Raw genomic sequence first — 16299 nt, 5'->3', positions numbered from 1 at the left:
CCTGATGCTTCACTCTCAAATCTTCCTGGTAGTTACAGACAATACATTGCATCCAAGAAAACACTCAGTCTGTGAGAAAATACAAAGCTTAATCTACTAATGGTAGATAAAGCAGAAAAAAATATCATCCTGGTGTTTTATCACAAGACTCTCGTCTGTACAATCCTCCAGTTTCTAAAGGCTGTGGAGGTTCCTCATGGTCCTGTCACAGAGGTCCTTGCCAGTTCATTTTGTTGATTCTAATTGTCAAAGGGCCATCTTGTTGATGGCTTACCTTTTGATGGCAAGGCCACCTGGCCAGCCAACTGTGTCATCTGGAGTCCAGGAACTTCTATTCTGGATCAGCAAGGTGTTTGTGGGGCCATCCGCTATGCTTACAGTGGCTGATACAACACTTCGATTTTAATATTAGGAAACAAAACATAGGAAGGCTACTTTATCCTTTAATCTGGAGTTTGTTCTCATTTTCATGTAATGCTACCTAGACACAACTTGCCACTTGATTTCAGTCATGGCATGTTAGCTTGTTGTGGGTAGAAGTTAAAACAGAATTTCTAGCCTTCGAAGTCCCCATCTGAAATGTGAGCAAGTGACCACATAGCCCAGTTGGTTTGCCCATCCTTGTTAAGTATACTGTCACAGTGTAGCTAATGAAAACTCCATTCAGTCCCCACTGTGTTGTCATCTGAACCATTCACCCTATCACATCTTAATAACGGGCAGTGATCACTCCAGTTCTTCTTGAGTCTGGACTCTATTCTTCCTTCCAGTGTTAATTCACTTGATAAACGAGTGTTTTAAGTGTGGCTAGCAAGGACTCTGATGATCTGTTTCATTAAGTAAGACAGTAAGTGAAGGCCAGTGCTGCAAGTGATTGGCCAACATTTGGATACTTACGTAGCAGTAGGTGTTTGAAGCAGGGAGAGATAAGGGATGGAAGTGATAACGTTAAGAGCTCCATGATCAATAAGGAGGCTTGTTGCCTGTAGATTCCATTGAGTGACATATTGAAGAGAGTTGAAATAAGAAGTTACAAGATCAGGAGAATGTAAATCACAATGAACGAGGGCGAGTGGGTGCCAAACCAACAGAGGAATTCAGCAGATGCTATATTTTCAGAGATTTTTTTTTTTTTTGCTGAGGGAATTCATATTAAAAATTTGTATCAGCAACACAAGCAGAAAATATGATTCTCAGGAAGTATTTTAAGTAATACCTCTAGTACCTTATCAGAGATGTCTTGAGTTTTTAATGTAAAAGTACTGTCTCTGTTACAGAGATGGATGGGTATAATTGAAGTACTTAAACTGATTTTTGCAGAGGGGCTGTGACCCAGGAAGACTCTTTATCTCCATAGAAGGAAAAACATCACTTATATTGCTCAGTACAAAAACCACACATTAGCATTCTGGTTAATAAAGAAGGTCAGGTAGACTCAGGGTCTTATCATGGTGGAAACACCCCTAACACAAGTCACAGTGAGCCATAAGCCACCAAGGAAACATAGACTTCACAGTTTTCTTTAGCGAAACTAAAAGTCACTTGCTTATCCACTGTCATTAAGTTAAAGTATACCGAGTGTTTATCCAAATGTATGTACTGAAACAAATACTGTGTTGTACTCAAAGCCAAAGAGTAAATCAGTAGCTTTGCAGGGGAGGAGTAGAATGTAGACTATCCCTCTGTCAAATTATTGTTTCCTGCTCTGCTTCTCCACTTACAGGTTTAAAAGCTGTGATTTAAGACGGGGAGAAAGAGTAGGCTTTTTTTCCCCCAGAAAAGACAGGAAACTGCTTAAGCACACTGGTCATGATTTCATTTTAACAAATGCTTATAGTGACCCCGTCTTGGTATTTATCAGGCAGTCAGACCCATTAACTTGAGATGACATTATTTCCAGTTGACATTCAGTGTCTGAGGCTCATTTTAGATAACATTTAAATCCAGACTTGGTTGAGCAGCTGGGTCTGTCTACCCATCAATGAAAGCTCTTTCCATCTTTGATCACTTTTAAGTGTAACTTGATTTTTTTTTATAAAGGCATATATTTATATAATAGAAAATTCAAAAGAAATGGGAAAAAATGAATCAAAAGTAAAACTTTCCTAACTCCCACTCAACCTAGTTTTCTTTCCCAAGAGCGTCTACTGTTGACAATTTCTTATATATTTATTCTCCATTACACTAAGATTACAAGCATACACACATACTTCTTATTGTTTTTACAAAGGAAAATACCATACTTTGAGCATTACTCCCTAAGTAGATGGCATTCTTCTCAGTATCTGTTTAAACAGACCTTCCATGTGTTTTTTAACAGTGTATATTATTCCACTGAACGTATGAACATGATGTATTTGGAGTAGACTTGGTTCATAAATATGTATGGTATTTCCAGTACAGCCTTGAATATTTTTACAATCTGTTATTTTACTTAGATGCAAGAAGAGTGGAGGTTCTGGGTAAAGGGTTACATGAATTTTAAGTTGTTATAAATATTGTGAAGCTGCAGGAGACTATTTCAGTTTATATTTTCTCCAAGTGCATGTAGGCACACAGGAAGGTACCTCCTTTCCTTATTCCTGCCTATAATGTATAGACACAGACACTAAGTTCTTCTTCCATATGGCAAGTTAAAATGGTATCTGTTAAAATTTGTGATTCTCTTGATCTAACTTTGAGATCTTGCTGTGTTTTACATTACTTACCATGTTTCTTCTTTTAATTTATTATTTATTTCTATTTTATGTGCATTGGTGCTTTGCCTGCATGTATGTCTGCGTGAGGGTGCCAGATCCCCTGGAGTTAGAGTTACAGATAGTTGTGAACTGCCATGTGGGTGCTGGGAATTGAACTTCGGTCCTCTGGAAGAGCAGTCAGTGCTCTTAATGCCTGAGTCATCTCTCCAGCCCTTACATCTAATTCCTATAAAATAGTTTTATCCCTTGGAAACATTTTTGAAATGTTTTATATAAACAGATCGGTAAATTTTTACTGAATAAATATGAACAGAATATCTAATCATCTATCTATCATCTATCTATCTATCTATCTATCTATCTATCTATCTATCTATCTATCTATTTATCTATCGGTGGTGCTTTTATAATACATGTCCACTTTCACTGACTATTCTCTTTACAAATAACTGAAATTTTAGTGATGACAAGATAGAAGGAAATGGGCTAGCCATTTTAGGAATATGAAGTCATATGTTTAAGGAATTCAAGAAATTTTGTGACCTGTGACCTCTGTAGACACATACTATGCAACATGAAAATAAAAAAGATTGCTAACTTTGAAAGTTTCCTAAGCTATTGCTATTTTGGCATTTGTGACAGGGTCTCATCTGCATCTTAATTTTCATCCTTTTTATTACAGTAGCATACAAAGTAATGGGCTTCATTATGAATGTCGTGAATGTGTGCCCTTAAAATCTGCATGTTGATATGAGTAAACTACATTGAGCATTTCATATTTTTTCTTATGGATTCATAGATGCTATTGCATTTAAAACAGATTGGATAATTCATGTGAAATTTCTCCCTCCAAATTTCATGTTGGTTCTTTGAGTTTTCATATGATTTTTTGTATGAATTACGTTTCTCTTAATTTTTCTTTTTGTTGTGGAACTGAACTTAGAAATTTCTGTTTTTAGGGACTTAGATCTTGGGTTATTTTTGTGAAGATTTGATTTTCCATTAGGTGCTTTCGGTTTTAGTTTTTTATAAACAGTGTGTGTGTGTGTGTGTGTGTGTGTGTGTGTGTGTGTATAATATATATATATATATATATATATATTTAACTCATAAGCCATATTGACATTTAAAGCATACTGTCTACCAAATTAATGCCAGAGAAATTATAGATCAAAAGTTATAGGTTAAATAAATGATCACTAATTTATTTAACCTATTAAATAGGTGAGATTTTTAGTATAATGACAGCACAGAAAGTTGACTTCTGAGAATTAAATGTGCATTTTCACAAAAGAAATAGAAGTTACGTCTACAGCCATACCACCCTGAACGTGCCCGATCTCATCTGATCTCGGAAGCTTAAGCAGGGTTGGGCCTGGTTAGTATTGGATGGGATACTGCCTGGGAATCCCGGGTGCTGTAGGCTTAAAAAAAAAAAGAAGAAGAAAAAAAAGAAAAAGGAAAAAAAAGAAATAGAAGTCACTGATAAAGTTTATGGTGCCAGATAGCACCATGCAAGTTTCCAAAATAGGGAAGCAACCAACAGTTTGACCCAGTTATGATGCCCATGAACCACAACAATGATCCTAAGGGCACAGTAGTGGCATGAATACCTTGGAGGTAACCAAAATTCTCTAATTGGTCTTAAGACCTGATCAGCAAGAGGGAAATCATATCTGGTACTAAAAGCCTAACAAACCACTTGGTTAGAGAAGTCATGGATCTTGGAGATGAACCTACAATCACCACCTCATTAAACTATTGTAATTCCTAAGTGCATTCTAAGCATCTACCTATATACCACAGATATGTATAGTAGTTCTCACTTCTCATCAAGGAAACTTCTCTTTCAACAGATGGAGATCATTATAGGAAACCACAACCAATCAATAATACAGAGTTGTGGAGCCCAGTCTCAATAGATATGTCTACAAAACAATTCCCACACCTAAGGCTCAAGGAGCATTGAGAAAGAGGAGGCAGAAAGATTGTAAAACCCAGAGAATCAAGGAGCTTGCTTTGAGCCTATGTTTTCTAATAATGTCAGAAGCTACACACACACACACACACACACACACACACACACACACGCATGAACCACAAATCAATGACAAGAGGCCATAAATTTGAAAGAGAGAACAGAGGATTTGGAGGGAAGAAAATTAAGCAAGTTATCATGAAATTATATTATGATATCAAAAAAGAGAAAGTACTGCTATAAAAGGGGAAAGTTAAAAATAATTAGACATTGTTAAGATTAAAATTTATGAGTTTATCAATCGTCATCAGAGAGGCTTTTTCTGGCAGCTGATGGGAGCAGATGCAGAGACCCAGAGCTAAACATTAGGCAAAGGGAGTGCCCAAAGTGCAGCTCTCCATTGGATACTTCGCCTTGGAGCTTTAGGAACCCCATAAAAGAGGGGGAAGAAAGAATTATAGGAGCCAGAGGAGTTACGGACACCAGGAGAACACAGTCCACAGAATCGACTACATAGGGCTCATAGGGGCTCATAGAGACTTAGGCAGCGCTCATGGAGCCTGCATGGGTCTGCATATATGTTATGGTAACAGCATAGTGTTTTTGTGGGACTCCAAACCATGTGAGTGAGGGTGTCTCGAACTCTCTCACCTGCTCTTAGGACCCTTTCCTTCCTACCGGGTTACCTCATCCAGCCTTCATATGAGGATTTGTGTATAGTTTTACTGTATCTTGTTATGTATGTTTGGTTGATAGCTCTGATAGGCATGTCCACTTCTGAAGGGAAATGAAAGAGTAGATCTAGCAAAGAAGGGAAAAGGAGGTTTAGGAGGAGTGGAGGGATGGGAATTAGTGGTCAGGATTATTGTATGAGAAGAGAACATATTGAAAATGAGAAAAAGTTATGAGTTTATAGAGTGGCTAATTGGACAAAGCACTTGCTGCCAACTCTGATGAACTGAGTTTGATCCCTCATATCCACATAGTAGAAGGAGAAAACTGACTCCTGCAAGTTGTCCTCTGACTTCCTTCCATACGTGGGCCATTGCTCAAAGAACCCCCACATATACATACATACAAATAAATAAATAAATAAATAAATAAATAAATAAATGTAATAAGAGATTTACAGTTTTCTTCAGTTAAAGAAAAAAGCAAGTCCATAGGCAGGTGCAGACCAGGTAAAGATATTCACATGTTTTTGCAATGCTACTTATATACAAAATATCTAAAGAACTCCTAAATATAATAATAAAATAATTAAAAAGACAGCCCAATGAGAAAATAGACAAGAGACATTGCTAGCCACTTAAAAATAAATAATCAAATAAATAATCAAATACCTAATGCTTCTATAGTAGGTAGAGATATCTTCCAGTAGTAGACTGCTTTTCTCACCACATGAAACCCTTGAAATAAACAAACAAAACAACAACAACAAACAGTCATTATATATGCTTGGAGAGTGAAGGGCCTAAGTGAATCTGACCAGTTTCAGGGACTTCCTGAAGCCTTTTGAATTGTTTACTTCCTCTGCTGAATGGGCTTCCCTGCTGGATAGGATGTTTTGCTTCCTCTTACAACTTCCTGTGTTTTAAGCAACTTCCTTCCAGGATGGATAGTATCTTAGAGGGAATTGCTACATAACAGTCAACTGCTAAAGACACTGTCCCTATCTGCCTGGAGATCTGAGTTTAATCCCAAGATCTACATAAAAGTGGAAGGAGAGAAGCAAATGCACAAAAGTTGTCTTCTTACCGCCATTACATACTGTGACACATGTGCCCACATACATCATGCACACACAAACACAATAATAATAATTTTCAAAATTAGAATTAATCTATTTTCATTGATAGTATAACTGGTAATATAATGTGCTCCTACAAGGAAATGCTATAGCGAAACCATTGAAATTTATTTTATGCTCAAGAACTACATTGTATGATATTGACAAATGTCAGAAATTTCGTAAATAGTTTAAACTATGCAATTTACACAGGGTTGATTTTGCTTTCAGTAAGTTGAAAACTAGTTTTGTGAAGAGAAAAATTATTGTTCTTGTATACCTATGAAAGAACACAGAAACACTGAGAGAATGTAAAGTTTCAGTTACGTAAATTGAGTAAAGTCTGGAGACAGAGGTAGTCCATGCTTACCACAGTTAGGCACATTGCGTTGCATGGCAGACATTTGCCAAGAACTTAATTCTCAAATCTCTGCAATGCATCAAAGGGGTTGGGGCATACAGTAGCTATGAGAAGGAATGAGTATGTTACTGGATTTGTTAAGTATCCTTATATAATGTAGCTAAATGATAAAACATCATTACATGTCTAAAATATACACATTCCTATTGTCCATTTTATTTATATGAAGCTAAAAAAATGTCTGGACTGACACAATAGTATATAAAGTTAGACAACACCTGTGCCATTAAGATTTTAAGGAGGGTTGAGGAGTTAATAAAAGTTTTAAACTATGTAAGATAAAAAAACAAAGACAGTACATACCATGTTTGTCTTTCTGAGTCTGGGTTACCTCACTCAGGATGATTTTTTCTAGATCCATCCATTTGTCTGCAAACCTCATGATGTCATTGTTTTTCTCTGCTGAGTAGTATTCCATTGTGTATATGTATCACATTTTATTTATCCATTTTTCAGTTGAAGGGCATCCAGGTTGTTTCCATGTTCTGGCTATTACAAACAATGCTGATATGAACATAGCTGAACAAGTGCTCTTGTGGTGTGATTGAGCATTCCTTGGGTATATGCCCAAGAGTGGTATAGCTGGATCTTGGGGGAGATGGACACTGAGAGAAACAAACAATTAATGGGACCTCTTGAAACTGAGAAGCTTTTGTAGAGCAAAGGATATGGTCAACAAGGCAAAGCGACAGCCTACAGAATGGGAAAAGATCTTCACCAACCCCACATCTGACAGAGGACTGATATCCAGAATATATAAGGAACTTAAGAAATTAGACATCAAAATGCCCAACAGTCCAATTAAGAAATGGGCTATAGAACTAAACAGAGAATTCTCAACAGAGGAAACTCAAATGGCTGAAAGACATTTAAGGAATTGCTCAACATCTCTAATCATCAGGGAAATGCAAATCAAAACAACTCTGAGATACCACCTTATGCCTGTCAGAATGGCTAAGATCAAAAATACTGAAGACACCTTATGCTGGGTAGGATGTGGAGCTAGGGGAACTCTCTTCCACTGCTGGAGGGAATGCAAGCTTGTACAACCACTTTGGAAAACCTTATATTTTTGTTTTATTTTCTTTCACTTTTCAAATTTTTTGAGATTACAATATAGTGACAACGTTTCTTCCTTATTTTTTCATCCTCCTAAAAAAGGCATGAATCAAAATTCACCACTCTTTTTATATTAAGGGGAAACTACAAAAGCATTCCAAGTACTGACAATTTCATTACAAATAAATTGTAGTAATTAATTCAGTTTATAAATTTGGAATCTGTAAATAGTAAATATTGATTTTAATTTTAAAAATACCACGTATTTAAGGGAGTTAGAAAACCATTTGAAATCAATAAGTCAGAGACTATTTCAAATAGGAAACAATGTATTTGGACTGAAAGAAAATAAACCATGATAGGGGAAAATGTTAAATGTGGGCTGCTGACCTAGCGGTTGAAACAAAGTACATATCCCTCTATCCAACTATTGCAAAGAACTTACAGTCCCAGAAGTCTGCTCATGATAATTTGACCACAGTTATACTAAGGAAGTAACTCTCTATTACATATTTATTCCAAACAATAGTACAAGGAGAAACACTTCGCTTTGATTACATTCATGAACAGAGTTACAAATTGCTAAATGTTGACATATCATGGTATTAATTTTTTAACAAATAAATAAAAACTATTTAAACATACTACAGAAGTAGGTACTATCTGGGGTTAGGAAAGGACAAACAATATGGCTCAGTGGATAAAGGGAGAAGAGTGGAGGAGCGGGAAATTCACAACATGCACTGGCATGGGAAAATGTCATAACAGGACTATGTAGGCTGACAAAAATTAACAAAAATATAGTTGTTATCAAGGAGTACATAATTATATGAATAAAGAGATAAGCTATGCTTATGGACTAGAAAGCTCACTGCTATAAAGTCAATTTCCCTCGTTCTTTCCATCTGTGTAGGATAATCTTATTGAAATCCCAACAAACTAATTTTCAGAGACCTGAAACGCTAATGCAAAATTCATATGGAAGCACACCCGTCTAGGAATATGTATGACATTTTTTGAGACAAAACAAAGTGGGAAGATTTATTTTATTTTGTGAGATTGCCTATTATAAAAGATGGGCACTTAGAAGAATACAAAAAAGAGAAAGCATCCAGGACTGTATTCACATGTGGCACACTAAATTTAAAACAGAGCTGGCACTCTAGCATGTGACACACACATTATGCTGAATATGGCAATATATGTTGTATATGTGTATATGAAGCAATGTAAATATAAAAGAAAATACAGTTTTGAAGTACCTTATAATTATCCTATACTGGGGAAGTATTTCTTATACCAGCTAAGTAAAAACTGCAGGAAAAGGCTTTAAGTTTAACAATATTAAAAATAGAAATTTCTATTCATCAAAAAACCAATTATATTGTGAAAAATACAGCCAGAAGCTGGAAAATATTTGCAAAATGGAAACCAAAGACAATACGCCCTTATCTATAAATATGAGAAAAATTCAATAGAAAAATGCTTTATAAATTTAAAACAATTTCCTACAAAATATACACATGCCCAGTAATTACTAGTTATGGTAATGTAAATTAAAACCAGCAGGAAACACAAGCACAAACATTTGCCAGATTTGAATAGCTCAGAATTAATTTAATATCATTTTATCCTTGTGTATGTAAGACAAATAATAAGAAAAGGCGAAAGTATTGTGTAAGTAGAGAAGTCTGTTACATTAAAAAACAAAAGGTGATTAATCATTTCTGGTTCTGTTGGTATAACAAGATTTGGAGGTGCTTCTAAAGTGCTTTCTGAAATGCAGGAATGGCTTGTTCCTTTTCATCAAATGGTCTTGCCTCCTTGGTCGATGGAGAAATGCTGGGCCAGGAAGGTCTTGCTCTCCTGAGTTTACCATACAGTATCACAAAGCATACAGAAGAAACCTTATGTCGTAATCCATGGCCTATTTATCCATTTGTTATTTGCTTATTGTTGCTGAAATAGAGTATCGCCAAGTGTGTAGTTTATGTGAAACTTGGCTTATGGTTTTTGAAGGCCGGCATGTCCAAAAGCATGATGCCAGAATCCCCCAAGGGCCCTCTGTTGACATCATACTATGGCACAGGGCAAACAACGAGGCACAAAGGAAATCGGGCCAAGTTCATTCTTTCAGTCACTAACCTAATTTAATGCTGATGTTGATCCACTCACCTCTCAAGGATACCACCTACAAACCCTTGACACGGTGGCAGTGAAATCCAGCACAGATTTTGGAGGAAGTTTCAAACAAAACTGCTTACTTACTAGTTCACGGGGAGTTAATATAAATGTGTAGCTAAGACGATTCCTTTTACTTTTCATCCTGACACAATCTAGATCACTTGGAAAGGGAGTCGCAGTGGGGAATTGTCTAGATCAGGTGGGCTTGTCAGCAAGGCTGTGGGGATGATCTTGATTACTTAATTGATGTGGGAAGATCAGTTTACTCGGGTAGCACTATTCCTTAGAGAGTGGAACTTGGACTATGTAAGTGTGGAGAAAGCAAATTGAGCAATAGTAATAACATCAGTGTTAAGTCATAGCTATCTGCTCCTGGCTGTGGATACAAAGTAATTGGCTTTTTAAGTTCCCAATGCCTTGACTTCTCTATAGATTCTTCCAATAGTTTATTGTGTCAGAACATTTTATTACAGAAATTGGAAAGGATGTTAAAACACTGGCTAATTTCTGACAGTCACTTATTGTGTTGGTTTGAAAGAAAGTGGCCCCCAAAGGGACTGTCAGTATTAGGAGGTGCAGATATGTTTGAGGAAATGTGTCACTGCGGGGGGTGGGGGGGTGGGGGGGTGAGACTTGCAGTCTTTTTCTTAAACTTCCCTCAGTGTGACATTCAGTTGACTTCCTGTTGCCTGCAAGAGTAGCACTCTTAGCTCCAGCACCATATCTGTCTGCATGATACTATGCATCATGATCATAATGGACTGAACCTCTGAAACTGTAAGCAAGCCTCTCCAATTAAATGTTTTCATTTTAAGAGTGCCCATAGTCATGGTGTCTCTTCACAGCAACAAAATCCCAAACTAAGACAATTACACTCCTATATTCATCTTAAAGAATGTCTGACTGTATGCTGATCCTTGAACAAATCTCACAAATATGTGCCAATTGTTGATCAGTGCACTCTCAATTCCCAGTATAACATATAGGAAGCAGTACCCAATATCTTTTTAGCATCATTTGTTAAAAAATGAGTAGATAGACAATTTGGACCTGGTGCATGTTAGATTTTCTATTTTACCCTCCGGACACTTTAAACATATAAATTAGAAGGCTAAAAAAGATCCACCCTTGGGTGAGACTATGACTATCCAGAGATGGACTATTACACATGTCATGGGAGACAGAGATCCAGTGAGGAATCATGGTTTGTTTGATGTGACCAAGGCAGACGTGGGAAGCCCAGCAGTCTTCTGCCTGCTCACCATCATGCTTGCTTGGGTTATATATTCCTCATGTGTTGTGTGCTATGCTCTTATCAGAGCATGGCATGAGCGTGTTTCTTTTGCTGTTGCCTTCATTAAGCTTAACAGACAGAACTGATGAACCAACTCAGCACCGAACTAGATCTCCCTTGCTACAAAAGGATAAGCAAGTGAGGGTTAGGGAGAAAGAAAAAAAAAACCCTCTGAAACCATCAATAGTCTCTCAAGTCAAATGTCTTGTTTTATGGACCATGTTTGGGTAATATGAACAGAAGGAAAGAATAATTAGTTGGCATTTAGTCTATCAAGGAGAATAGGGACAGCAAGATGGCTCAGCCAGTAAAAAAGCACTTGCTTCCAAGCCTGGCGACCTGAATTTGATCGTTGGGCCCCACATGCTTGTAAGAGGGGTGCTGGCCCCCCTAAGTTGTCCTCCACCTCCACTGTGTGTGCATGCACACGCATATAAATAAAAAAGGAAATAAATAAATGTAAAAATTAAAAAGAAGGAAAATAAAAATTTTGCAGGATTCTGTCAGCTTTGTGAGTTGCCTCCAACATTCTGTTGTTTTCTTGTGTGTCTGTGTGTCTTCCTGGGAGCCCTGGAGGTTGTTTCTTATCTCTGAATTATCTAGGGATAGACCGGAAGAGATTCTAAATGTATGAAAGCTAAGCAGCCTATCCGTTTCTACTGGGTAACTCTCTCTTCCTCTTGTTTTCCATTCTGAAATTACACTCAGCCACTCAGTGTGAGGATTTTCAGTTCACAAAAGATTGTAAAGTAAACTATCAGGTCATAGTGTATAAGCTGCTCAACAAAACAACTGTGTTAGTACAAAATTCCCTAAAATGTGACTCTTGAGTTCCTCCTTTCTGATAAAACAACTAAGCTCATTGCACACATACACGTTCTGCCCTCTGTCATTTGGAAATAAATCATCAACTCAATCAACAACTTTGTACTTTCTATCCCAAGTGAAAAAGGCAGTATTTTGTTTTCCTGTTTTTTTATTCTACTCCCTTTAAAGATTTGTTTTATTTTTAACAATATGTATGCAGGTTTGTCCTGTGTGGGGAATTTGCCCATCTGTGCAGATGTCCAACAAAGGCAGTTTGTGAGAACTCTTTGAACTGGAGATACAGGCTCTTGTGAGCCATCTGGCTTAGGTGGTGGGGACCAAACTCCAGTCCTCTCCAAAAACAGTTGCAGGCTCGGAAGTTCTGAGCCATCTCTCCAGGCTACTAATATCTATAATAAATGAAACAATATGTTATTGGCAAAGTTGGATTTTGTTTTATGTATTTCCACAGTTGTTTCTTTGCTTTGACCTCAGAGAAAATCAGTACAAAAATATTGTATGTGTCCTTATAGTGCATATTTTAATATTTTTGAAGTATGTATTTATCCAAAATCATAGTCCAGTACAGTATATTTTTGCTTTAAAGTATACAATTGGTATTATATTGATAAGATCATTTGGAGAACTCTGCTTCTTATTCTCATTTTGCAAAAGTCTCTGTTGCTCTTCATCACTTTTGCTGATGTTATTTTAGGCACCTTTAAAGATAATAATGAATTTCAGAGTTAATTGTTTTTCCTATTCATATTCTTCCACCACCCCCATCTACCCTTGCACTTTTCCTATGAAGGGAGCAACTAGCTCTCATTTATACTGCCACCTATTTCACATAGCAGAAAGCTACTACTGGAATGATTACAGGGCCATCTGACCAAAGGAATGTGAATGAAGTAATATTTCATTTCTAGACAAAATGATTCAGTAGAGAGTGTATTGGTTGTTTAATGTTTCTGACCCCTGTGATTTAGGCGGAAGCAGAAATTTAAGGAGGGCCCGGTGTGGTTGCAGGAGTTTGGGTTACTAAATTACCATAGACACAAATTTGAACTGTCCACATTCAACTGAAATTTAGTGAGAAACTCTTAGTGTAGATGTAGGGTTGGTTTGTTAAAATAGTTAGCATCACTTTATCCATTTACTTTTCTTGGGGAAAAAAAAAAACCCAGACATCCAAAAGTACTAAGGACTTCATTTTATCTGGAAGAATATTTTTAGAATACTTAATATATCCCATATATCCCCATAACATCATCTACATGAAGCTATGTGGTACAGCTATATGGTCTATCTTATTGGACCACTGTTGCCACAGCCTTTTAGGCAAACATACATATTTCTTCTACAGGATTCTCAGGGCATCATTATGCCCCCTCTCTCTCGTATATTAGGCTTCAAGCTTCTTGAATACTTGAAAATCTTGTGTTGTTGATAAATGTTTCTAATCGCTTTTGTTCCATGATAAATATTTTCTAAAAATAAATAAGAGCATGGTCCTTAAAATTTATAGTTGGTTTAGAACTCCACAGAACATAGAAAAAGATTTATTAACAAATCTTAATATAGACAAAATTGCTAGAAAAAGGGTGTTAGACATGTTGGTAGACACTAATTGGACTCAAAAATATGTTTAGCTTAATTAAGATGACTATTTCTTAACTATTATAAGAGTAAAGTCAAACATTCAGAGTTATTAGCCACTGGAGATGCAAACACATCCTTTCAGAGACAAGGAGAGAAACAGTAGTCCCATTAATTTAAGAAAAGTGTCAAATTTCTTGCAACTCTAAAGAAGATGTAACAAAGTGGAAGAACCAATGTGTTAAATAATTGTTCACCCTCTGTTTCATGTGTTTATATTTAGTTTAGGAATGTTTGTAAATATTAGAGATTATTATGATTGTTCTATTTAATAAATCAACTGAAAATATACACTCATGTTTTGAAAATTTGCCCTAAAATCTAATTTATTCAGACTTAGTTTGTGACAGACAATGACTTATTTATGCTGTAGATATTTGTTGTGGTTATTTTAGCTACTCAACATCTATTGTCACTTATTCCAATGCAATACACTAGTGAGACATTTCTTTCTTCTTGTTCCAGTGGCATCATTAACATTTATTGCCTGTCCACAGATGAAAAATGAAGCTGTCTTAGTTTTTACCTTGATTGAGTCGGTCTTCAACTCTCCCTTCGATGAATTTTTATCTTCTCTCATGTTAGACAGAACAGGAACCTGTAAATTGTCACTGGAAAACAGCACGATTTGTTGCAAAGCTTTTATTTTAGTATTATTTCAACATCTTCTGATCATTGGCTTCGTCCCATTTGAATAGTGTGACTAACATGTTAAACTCTTAAAATGGGGGGGGGGGAGACAAGCAAGTATAGCAGCTAATCTCTGCTCTCTCGTGTGTGGATTTCAGAAGTGTTATACAAAACGGGCAAAAGAAACAGAGATAAAATGCACAGTACTTCCAGACACTTAAATTTTCTGAGGAGTCTCCACGGAACTAGGTATACAGTACTCATGAGAACTCTGTGACAGAAAGTGGACAAAAGGTACATTATTACAACTCCTTCAATGGAAGGAATTCATTTGAAAGAGTCAAAGGGAGGGGAGTCGGGATATGGAGAAAGTGCTCGCTATGCAAGATGGTTTTTTTTTGTTTTGTTTTGTTTTTGTTTTTTCAAGACAGGGTTTCTCTGTGTAGTTTTGTGCCTTTCTTGGAACTCGCTTTGTAGACCAGGCTGGCCTCAAACTCACAGAGATCCGCCTGCCTCTGCCTCCCGAGTGCTGGGATTAAAGGCATGCGCCACCACCGCCGGGTGCGTGATGGTTTTTAGCGGCCCTGTTACCCTGAGAGGAAAAGTCATGAAACACGACAGAATCCACTAACAAGAATTTTATTAAGACAAAGAGAAAGGGATAAATGTGATCAAGCCTGCGGAAGGACACGTATGTGAGAGAAGGGAGAAGTGGTACATGGGGCTTGCCTTTTTAAGGGCCGGCTCGCACCTGTGCACACAGGCCTACGTGGCTACTCCATGCACGCACATAGATCATGTGGCCCCTCTGCGTGTTTACATGACTACATGGTGCCTGGGACATGGGTTATGCGGGACGTATGGCCCAGAAATGACTAGGCGGAAATGACTAAGTGTCCCGCAGGGGTATGTGCAACCATGGGTGCGTGATTATAATTCCTATCAATGCAAGCATGAAGTTCTGAGTTTGGACCCCTAGCATGCATGTGAAAGCTGGTAGAGCAGGATTGCCCAGTAATTCCAGTCTGGTGATAGCAGGATCCCACTGCTGGCTAACCAGTATGGCAGAGATCATAGGCTCTGGGTTCAATCTCTTTGTTTCAAAAAAATAGATAAAATTGAGATCAACTGAGGAAGACAACTGATAGTGACCTCTGAGCAGTGTGCAGGCACACAGATGTGTGCACCTACATGTGCATGTATATACACAAGCAAACACTGCACACACACTCAAACTCATAGACACTCATTGGCCATTAGAGAAACAATGGGTTTTAAAAGAAATCAGTCAAATAAAATTATTTTGCACATCAAATCTAAAAGGTCATTGCTAAGCCACATCTGCATCAATTATTTAATGTATTTAACTTGTGCATATAAAGCTAAAGGCAAAACTAGTCATCAGTTTAACATTTGTTTAATGTCTTAATTTCCTACTTTCTCAGTCAATGATATCCTACCAGCTTAGCTAACATTATAATTCTGAAAAAAAATAAGTCACCTAATTTATAGAAACCTAGGGTATAATTCTAACTCAAGGATGATATTGATGGCTATCCTATATCAACTTAACTGGGTTGATAAGTTTCTGCACTAAAGAGATAAAGTTTGGAAAAGAGGAGATGTTATCCCCTCATGTTCATAATACATATTCAATCCTGAATAAGTTTTATCTTAAGATATATATAATATATATATATATATACACATATATATCTTAAGCGTTATCATAGAGATATATTATCATTTAGTAGCTATTTTAAAAACTGTTATAAATAC

The 16299-nt window shown here is 36.8% G+C and overlaps 1 pseudogene; it reads left to right on the top strand.

Annotated features, from left to right (window-relative positions):
- The first annotated feature begins 4006 nt into the window (after nucleotides 1-4006).
- LOC131895386 (5S ribosomal RNA) lies at nucleotides 4007-4125 on the top strand (annotated as a pseudogene).
- The last annotated feature ends 12174 nt before the right edge of the window (nucleotides 4126-16299 follow it).

This window comes from Peromyscus eremicus, chromosome 18, assembly GCF_949786415.1.
Source record: "Peromyscus eremicus chromosome 18, PerEre_H2_v1, whole genome shotgun sequence".
NCBI lineage: Eukaryota > Metazoa > Chordata > Mammalia > Rodentia > Cricetidae > Peromyscus > Peromyscus eremicus.
This window is presented reverse-complemented; position numbering and strand designations above follow the sequence as displayed.